Source organism: Macrobrachium rosenbergii, chromosome 51 (assembly GCF_040412425.1).
Source record: "Macrobrachium rosenbergii isolate ZJJX-2024 chromosome 51, ASM4041242v1, whole genome shotgun sequence".
NCBI lineage: Eukaryota > Metazoa > Arthropoda > Malacostraca > Decapoda > Palaemonidae > Macrobrachium > Macrobrachium rosenbergii.
Genome location: NC_089791.1, coordinates 22,394,121 through 22,403,387, shown reverse-complemented (window position 1 = coordinate 22,403,387; position 9,267 = coordinate 22,394,121). Strand labels below are relative to the sequence as shown.

Genomic DNA, 9,267 nt, shown 5'->3' with positions numbered 1-9,267 from the left:
ATTGTAACTGTAGCCTATTCATCAGTCTCCTGATGATCGTATGATGATTTTGAAATTACAAAAGACAACCAAGAAGCAATTTCATAATCAAGCTACTCACCACGGTCATTAATGAATTCTAGTGAACTAAAATAAAATGGAATGACGAATCCAAGTTAACAAACTTCACCAACGAACAAGCCCTCGTTACAACACATGTGCGCAGGCGCAGACAAACGTCAAATTTACCCAGCTGGATGATTCAACCTTTCACCCGACAAACAACACCTTTCAGTCGACTAGCTATGAAATAAATTCCCTGGCAGGTGTGCAATCAGCCACGAATATCAATAATCAACGCCATAAGTTATTATGACTTGCTATTTCATACATCCTATGCTCTTTTCATGAGGTGGGTTTGGGTGGGGGTGGGGAAGGGGGAATTGGGGAAATAGCAGTTATTATATTATAATGAATCGATAAAAAATTACCAAAAGTAATTTCAAAAACTACGCCTTTATTATGATATTTTTGACAAGAAAAAATATAAAATTTCATATGATAAAGATTGTACAATTTAAAGGACAGGTAAAAACTTTACCAAAAAGAACGGAATAATAACAATAAAGATACCGTGACTCTCAGATCTTAACCAGGACAATGAATTTACACGTACCCAGCGACACTACTAAACCAACCAAACGCGTCGGCAGTATCCAAGAAAAATACCGTAACCGGATGGTTTCTCAATATGACATACATTCCTCTGACGAACTGCCAGACTGCTAGTACACTTCAGGCGTTTATTCGCCTTCAAACACCCACAACCAACAGTACGTGTCCTTTCTGACAAGAGAAGAAGAATAAAAACACGTTGTGGCATGACGGCCAAGTTAAAATCGCGGTACAGTATAATGTTTAGGCGTTATTCTCGTTTCCAAAACGTTTTAACAGTTGTAGCTACTAGTTGACTTGGTCAAGACTTCTCACTCGTAAGAAATAAAATCAAACCTTTAACGTAATTTTTATCTCAGAGCTACCTTCTCCTAGGTGCATAACGTTTTCGCCATTTCTGACAAATAACGCCCTTCACCAAAATATAAACACCAGTCTCAAAGCTAATTTCTAATCATTGCAACTACCGTGACAGGGACACGCGCATGCCCGGCACTGGCCAAGATCGAAGAGCAACACTGAAGTTTGCAATAAAGTTTAGCAGTCTGCTGCAAGAGGAAAGGTGGCGTGCTCGGTCATGAAAACGAAGGGGGAGGGGTGGGGGGGGGGAGAATTGTTATTTTCAGCATAACATACATGTTAAGTTTACCTATGTCAACGTAAGCTCTTAACAGCCAAAATAAAAAAATAAAAATTATTGCACCTTAGTAAATCTGTCCAATTGGCTTACTCGACATAACACTGACAAATACATATTGCACCTCAGTAAATCTGCACAGTTGGCTTACTCGAACCTCTAACTCCTAACAATAATTTGCTGAAACTTTACATATCAACAAAACTAATGAACCAAAATTTTAGAAGTTATATTTTCCACGAAATGTATTAGCTTATACGATCTCTCCACGATACTTTAACACAGACATAGCGGAGACTACAGTTCCTCAAATACACGTTGTTAAGTCACAAATCTTTCGGAGAAAGGGCTTCAGGTCGTAATATCCGGTAAAAAAAAGTCATAATCCTTATCTTTATTTTTTTTTACAGGAATGAAGGTCATCTGGACTGATTCGACAATTACTTCGTTTCGTATATCATACAGAGAAATTTATATTTTTCAACTGGTTAGGAAATTTAATACCCAATTTATATGTTACATTCAACACCGCCCACCCCCCGATAAATTAGTTTTACTAATTTAATCATTTAGAGAGAGAGAGAGAGAGAGAGAGAGAGAGAGAGAGAGAGAGAGAGAGAGAGAGAGAGAACTGTTGTTTCTTTTACACAAAACCGTTTAGAGAGAGAGAGAGAGAGAGAGAGAGAGAGAGAGGAGAGAGAGAGAGAGAGAGAGAGAGAGAGAGAGAGAGCACTCTTAGTTTCTTTCACACTAAACACAAAACCGCTTCGAACAAACACAAGAACCGATTCATCTTTAATTCGATTGCTGCAATATACACAGCCGTCGTTGACGTGCACACCCAAAGGCCAAGGATATATTAGAGGCTGCCATGAATAATTAACCTCCTTCCTCAAACACGGCACGTGAATTAAACTTGCCTGGGGTACACGTTGGAAGACCGACGCAAACCTGGTCCGCTTCTTATCAACGGAATTCGAGTTGCTTCAAGGGACATCTTGCTCCGAGTTACTAGAGATAAGTGAGATAAGTTACAGAGGAATAAGCGAAGAAAGTTCCAAACGCGCACTTCGCCTCTATACGCGCAAACACACGCACACACAAACGCGCGCGCAAGCAAGCACGAGTGATGAGCTGGAATTAATCGGAGAGCCTGGGAACCGTGAGAACTGGAATCCAGCGGCATTCAGGAACTGCACTATGGAATCGTTGAGACGGATGGTGTAACGAATTTTCATGTTACTGCACGAAGTTACATCGAGTGATGACATTTTACACGTGATGGTGAATGTGAGAGAAACATAAACACATACATATATAATATATAATATATATATATATATATATATATATATATATATATATATATATATATATATATATATATATATCTCAATATATGTAATGTATGTATGTATGTATGTTATGTATATATAAATATATCTCAATATATGTCATGTATATATAGCCTATATATATATATATATATATATATATATATATATATATATATATATATATATATATATATATATATATATATATATATATACATATATACATATATATATAGCCTATGTATATTTACATATATATATACACACATATATAAGGACAGCGAGAACCTCAACATAAACTTAACATTCATATACAAACCAGTCATGGGAAACGTCACAAAACTGGATGTAACGAGAGACTCATGGGCGATGCAGACGCACGCACAAGCGCGCACACGAAGACACTCAAATGATCTCAGCACCCTCAACACGTGTTGGATTTGAAGACTCGAGCAAGGAGGGGGAACAGTCAAATTCTCTAGAATATATTACATTATCGACAAGAATTCGGGATGGGCGGAAGAATGAAACAGGATTAAATTTAGGGCCAAATGAATGTATTCAAGCACAAACAGACGTCACATTATAATGACTTACAAAAATATGCGAGACAGAGAAGGAACCAGAATTAAATTTAGGTCCAATTGAACGTTTTTCAACAGACGGACGTAATATTAGGCTATAATGACTTAGGAAAATACATAAAAAGAGAGAGAGAGATGGAAAAGGAATTAAATTCTGGGCCAAATGAGCTTTTTACACACGGATAGACGTCACATATTATGACTTACACAAATATATAATAAAAGAGAGAGAAGGAACAAGAATTGGATTTAGGACTAAATGAACGTTTTTAACACAGTCACAATATAATAATCAATAAAAAAGAGATAATCTTAGGGTTATAGTAATCTATAAAAAAGACAAATTCTTATTGTTATAATAATCTATAAAAATATAATCTTAGGATTATAATAATTTATAAAAATAAACAATCTTGGGGTTATAATAATCTATAGTGTTACAATAATCTATAAAAAGTGACGATCTTATGGTTATAATATATAAAAAAGAGACAATCTTAGGAATGAATGCCCAGAGTCACACTCGACTGAATAGCTGCGCTCAATACTTGAAAGCAAAAGTTCGATCAGCAAGGTAAGGCATGGATGGCCAGACGACCAACAGACGGTCTCCGTGACCAGCTGTGCGTCGGCACGCACATGTCGACGAAAGAAAACTCCAGCAGCTCCCTGCTTGCTGCTGCAGGAATGGGCAAGCACAGGAAGGAAAAGAGAGGGAAAGCTGTTTTTTTCCTCAGCAGCCATGGATACCAGAAAAAGGACAATAATGTTGAAATGTTCTAAGGTATTCACGAATTAATGAGACCTGTTATAATTTAGATGCAGAAAAATCAGGTATCGAAGTGGTAGTATAGGTATCTAAAATAAATAAGCTTTTTATTATATAAAAAATAAAAGCGTTTTTCATAATGTGAAAAATAAATACGGCTTTCATTACACTATACATGAAAAACCAAGACAATAATCAAATAGGTTACATTCAAGCATGACAGAACTCATAAAACATCCAGTGGAACTCTATATAAGAAAATACCATCATGACGACAGATCAGTATCTGCTTGAAGCTTGAAAGAATCCCAAATTGGAGAACAGATATATATAATAAATCCACATGCAGCTTCGGAGCGTCATACTCCCTCTTCAATGTGGAGACACTATTAAGTAGGACGCTCCTAAACTGTATGTGAATGTCTTAAACATTTTTGTTCTCCAATTTGTGATTTTCTCAAGAAAATATCATAATATCTCAAAATAATGAAGAGCACTCTTCACAGAAGTGGAACACCTTGGCAGGCATAACGCTCACAAGGCTGAACAACTTTCTCAGCCGAAATCCTATTACCCTCTGTAAACTAGATATGGCCCTTGGGCCATTCTTTTACAGCGTTTTTATGAAAAACAAAGTTCGGATTAATTTCTGAACCAGCGGCATACCTGAGGAGAGATGAGAGAGAGAGAGAGAGAGAGAGAGAGAGAGAGAGAGAGAGAGAGAGAGAGAGAGAGAGCACTGAACAGTTTGCTTCTGCAAGACGTCATCTCAAACAAAACTTGGTGGACGGGTCCCTGATTGATTGTTAAACTTCCATGGCTTCGTAAAATCTAAAAGTTTTACAACTTGGGTCCTTATCATTGCCTGAATTACTTGAAATACTGGAAGTTCCATGCTCTTTACACACACACACACACACACACATGTGTGTATGTGTGTGTTTGTTGCCCGTCATGACCTTTCATGATATCACAATGACGTTTTCTCGGAAGAGGAGATATCAATAATAAATCTGTTCGAAGAAAAATCTTTTCGACCAACCGACGTCAAAGCAGTGGTGCCTGCGCAAACATCGGCGTTATTTAATAAATGAAAGCAATACTCCTTGAGAAACCGGTATCAAGTTTGTCAGAGGTCATGCAATGACTGAATATTTCGACACTGAAGTTTCCCAAAGTTTACTCAATTCTGTTGTCAAAAATCATAAAAGTATTAATAAGAGCTGCCCTGCCTCTACAACTAAATTCGTGTGGGTCACCGTTATGCAACGAAAATTAATATCATTACATAATTAATCATCACATTTCGAAGCCAGGTCATTGGACCTGTCAACTCTTGGCATTACAGATAGCTCTCAAGCAAGAACACGAGCCACTGCTGACACACGGCCAACTTAACCTCATAACAGCAAATTCTTGGGACTTTCGGGTTCCTGGCGAGCATACGAACTAGTCAAAAGCAACTGGCTAAACCATTTCTTACGACACGTTATGCCAAGGACGAGGTACAACTTCCCAACACTGGCCACGTAAGCTCGTGTATCAGTGAACCATTCTTTTAAGATATAACTGATCAGAACTCCCAACAAATTTTTTTTTAAGCAAACAATTTTTTTTTATGAAAATTCTTTAATAATTTACATGAAATGCGCTCGTTAGCTTAGTTGTCCGCTATGCAAAACTGAGTTCTTCCGCGACATATGACCTTTGAACTGTTTACCATCTATGTATACAGTAAATTATACCTGGCATCGCCCACTATCCATATAAATGTGAGAGAATAACGGAAATATTTCACCTGAAATGGGAAGCGACCAACTTCCGTTGTTATTTCAAATTAGTATCCGGTAACTCAGGCTGGTCCCTAGGGCAGATTGCCACATGTTTCTTTTCACAATATTAGTCATTTATTTTTAACTAAGTCAAAGTAACCGCTGTTGTTGCTGGTGATAATCATACGACAAACAGTTGGAATACTTACCAAAAATCATGAAGAACAACGGGAACTCAGATGGAAAGTTTATCCAGGAAATGACTTCGAATCAGCTGATGTGAAACGATTTTTATGACTATTTTCAAAATCGCAACAACTTGCTGTTATTCTTTCTGTATCCTTGCACCAGTTCAACACTCAAATCTTAATTGCTTTCAATTTCAGTATTGCTTGAGCACCTACACGACCAGACAAAAAATCAATACACAGCAATCTTCCTTCACTTTCTGTACTTTTCCCATAATTAATCGTGGAGCGTGTCAGAATGAATCGCCCACTCGCACTAGCAGTGAGGAGGGAACGACGGGGGGACCATTAAGACACTTGAGGAGAATTTTAATATTTTCGTACGCTCCTTCTTCTTCGGCCGTTCAAATACACCTTGTGAAATGAATCGCCTGTAGATACCCAGCTTAGGAAAACCACCAAAAATTTAGGGTCTATTTCAACTCTCAAAACTCCGGACTATGAATTAGGGCGATAATGAAGGGAAATATTCACTGGACTCTTTTTGTTCACTGCTCTAAAAATACCATCTCACTTTTCAATAAAGCCTGAGTCGAATCAAGGTCTGTTGGGCATAAAGGTGATAGGCTAGTTGGCTTTTCCACTTCCCCGTCGTCTGATTGTGCACCGAGGGAGTGAGAGAGGGTGAGATAGAGAGGGAGAGAGAGAGACGGAGAGTGAGGTCTTTGCTAGAAAACACACAGACATACACACGCAAGTGTTATTACTTTATTCCCACTCTCAGTGTAGAGAACCACGTCACGAACGCACGTACGAACGAACACGGACACTTCTTCGCTTCAGGTCTTAACAGCTAAGCGAACTTCGACGAACTCGCGCTCTCACAGACAGACAACAGACGCACGCACAAACCCACTTTGATTCTTTCACAGACCGTTATCGCAGCCACCAGGGAGTTCTGGCTTTAGGGATTTCTGTATCGTTTGGATTTATAAGTGAAGCAACAGTGAATCACCCAAAGCTCAACTTACAGATACTTGCGCACCCAAAAACGTACATCCCTGAAGATCAAGGTCGTTCACATTGTCATGGGATGAAAATGGGCGACATACAGCCTTACGACGTCGCGTCATAGAGCTCACTTGAAGTTGCCTAACCCCCAAAACCAGCGAGCGAGATGGGCTTGTGGTTCCCGCCCTCGGGTTAAAATACTGAAGGGGAAAGGCTCGTTCTGGGCAGATCCAGGCCGAAGGAGAGGCTTTAGAATGAACAAATACCGTTTTAATCACAGGCACGCATAGCTATATTGTTTCACAGTACAATAAATAATACGAACACTACGAACGAAAGCCCTTTTTACACCCTGCTGACGACCGTAGTCCTCCCTTCCTTCTTCGGGAGACTACAACGACACCACCACATACTGTGAATGCCCTAAGGATACAGAATCACCTACAGCACTAAGCGACGGCACGATACAGCCGAGGTGCTCCTCCTGCTGGTGCTGCGAGTCGTCACCCAGCCAGTAACTACTGTAACGGCCGCCTTCGCTCATCTCCCAGTTTCCCCTTCCTAAGGGCATCACCGTCATCCCACATGGAGTCACAACACAACACTTCGTCGGCATGGTGGTGCTTTCATCGGAGGGCCTGTGTCACGACGATACAGACAGTGCGGGGGAGAAACGATTGATAAATCCCCGACTGCTTAAACCAGGTATTAAAAAAAATAAAAAGCGAGTTCGAGGTGGAAGAGCAGAACGCAAGAGCCGAGCGCTGAGTAAGGTGTGGACGTGGTGGTGGCTAACCAACTAGTGGAGGAGGGAAGAGGGAGGGCTCACAGGGAGGGTGAGTGCGAGTGTGTGTATGTGTGCGTCTGTGTGTGCGAGGCAGATAGCTAGCAGGCAGCTAGTGTGGTGGTGGAGTTGACGTCCTCCACCAACTCCATCTCCTCCTCCTCCCTCTCTCCCCCCTCCCCTCTCCACCAACATCATCCTTCCCCCCAAGATCCCCCATTCACCATCGCCGTCTCACCACCAACATACGCACCGCCACCAAAACTGGTAGACTCGCACACGAAGTCTATCTATCTACAGACAACTATAACATGCAGCCGACCATTCTTCAGCGTCAATGTATGATACCAGACGCAGAAGAAAGCTTCGTTTTGAAGTGCCAGCAGCTGACTCTTTACTGCCTACGCACATTACGCAAAAATAAAACCCTGCTTCTAAACAAAACGAGAAGCACATCCGAAGCAAGAAGTCTTGACCTTCACCAATCCCTTCGACATTCGTCTGTGTTCATGATTCTGTAACAGTGTAACACATGAAGGGGACGATGTAACTAACGTTTTAAATTATTCTTGCTACGATACAAAAGGAACTACGTTCGTGGATATAGCACAACGCATTCACTTCACGACCGTAATACACCAAAGGCCCATTTGCGCCGTTCGGAAAAGACAGGCGAGTGTAAACGGGTAACTAGAGCGTTTCTGAAACACACCGGCATTATAACGTGTCTTCTTATCTTTACTAACATTTATTTTATTACCTAATTTAACACATAACAGTATTGCAATTTCATTAATATTTTACACTTTACATTAATGCCGCATCCCCAGTCGAAAGTAAAAGAAGGGAACATTACATACAGTTCACCTTTTGACTGTAGGCGGCCGTGCATTACACCACCATCCTCGCTAATTTATTCCCTCAGCATCATGCCCCGGACAACAATCACTTGTGAGGAGGCGGCGGCGGCGGCATTACCTTAAGGAAGAACTGCTGACCCTCCACCCCCAAACCTTTTGAGAGGGGGACATCACATCCACCGTGACCTCAAACTCATTACATTCACTGAGGGTACAACTGATGCTAATGTATGACATTGGCAAGTACTCTTCTTTTAACCACGTTACTCAACGGCGGGTTTCTCATAGGATTCCTTTGCTTTAATTAATGGTACATGTTTTCGGTATACTCTCCGAATGGACGATAATTATGAATGATAATTAGGGATGATAATGCTGATCACTTAAAGTACCTGATACCACAGTACATCAAGCTTCCCTGGTGCCCCCGTTGGCTCCCAAGAATTAAGAGCCCTTTCGGTTCATTAACAAGACATTTATTCAACATACATTAATTAAATATATAATGCCCCATGTAATTCCAAAGCCACGCCTCTCGTACCTTCACTGGATATAAATAGAGGACAAAAGAGAAGAAAACTCTTTCCAGAACTCCAGACCTAAAAACATGCAAGACTCAGAGAGACGCCCACGCCCACACACACACACACACACACACACACACACACACA

The 9,267-nt window shown here is 40.4% G+C and overlaps 1 protein-coding gene across 4 annotated transcripts in view; it reads right to left on the bottom strand.

Annotated features, from left to right (window-relative positions):
- Positions 1-7,997, bottom strand: part of Wnk (Wnk kinase) — a 194,823-nt gene extending 186,826 nt beyond the window's left edge. For all 4 annotated transcript variants that reach the window (XM_067095035.1, XM_067095045.1, XM_067095059.1 and 1 more), the window contains exon 1: positions 5,963-7,997. The gene's annotated coding sequence lies outside the window, so the exon portion shown is untranslated. The remainder of the gene's footprint in view (positions 1-5,962) is intronic.
- Positions 7,998-9,267: the final 1,270 nt, after the last annotated feature.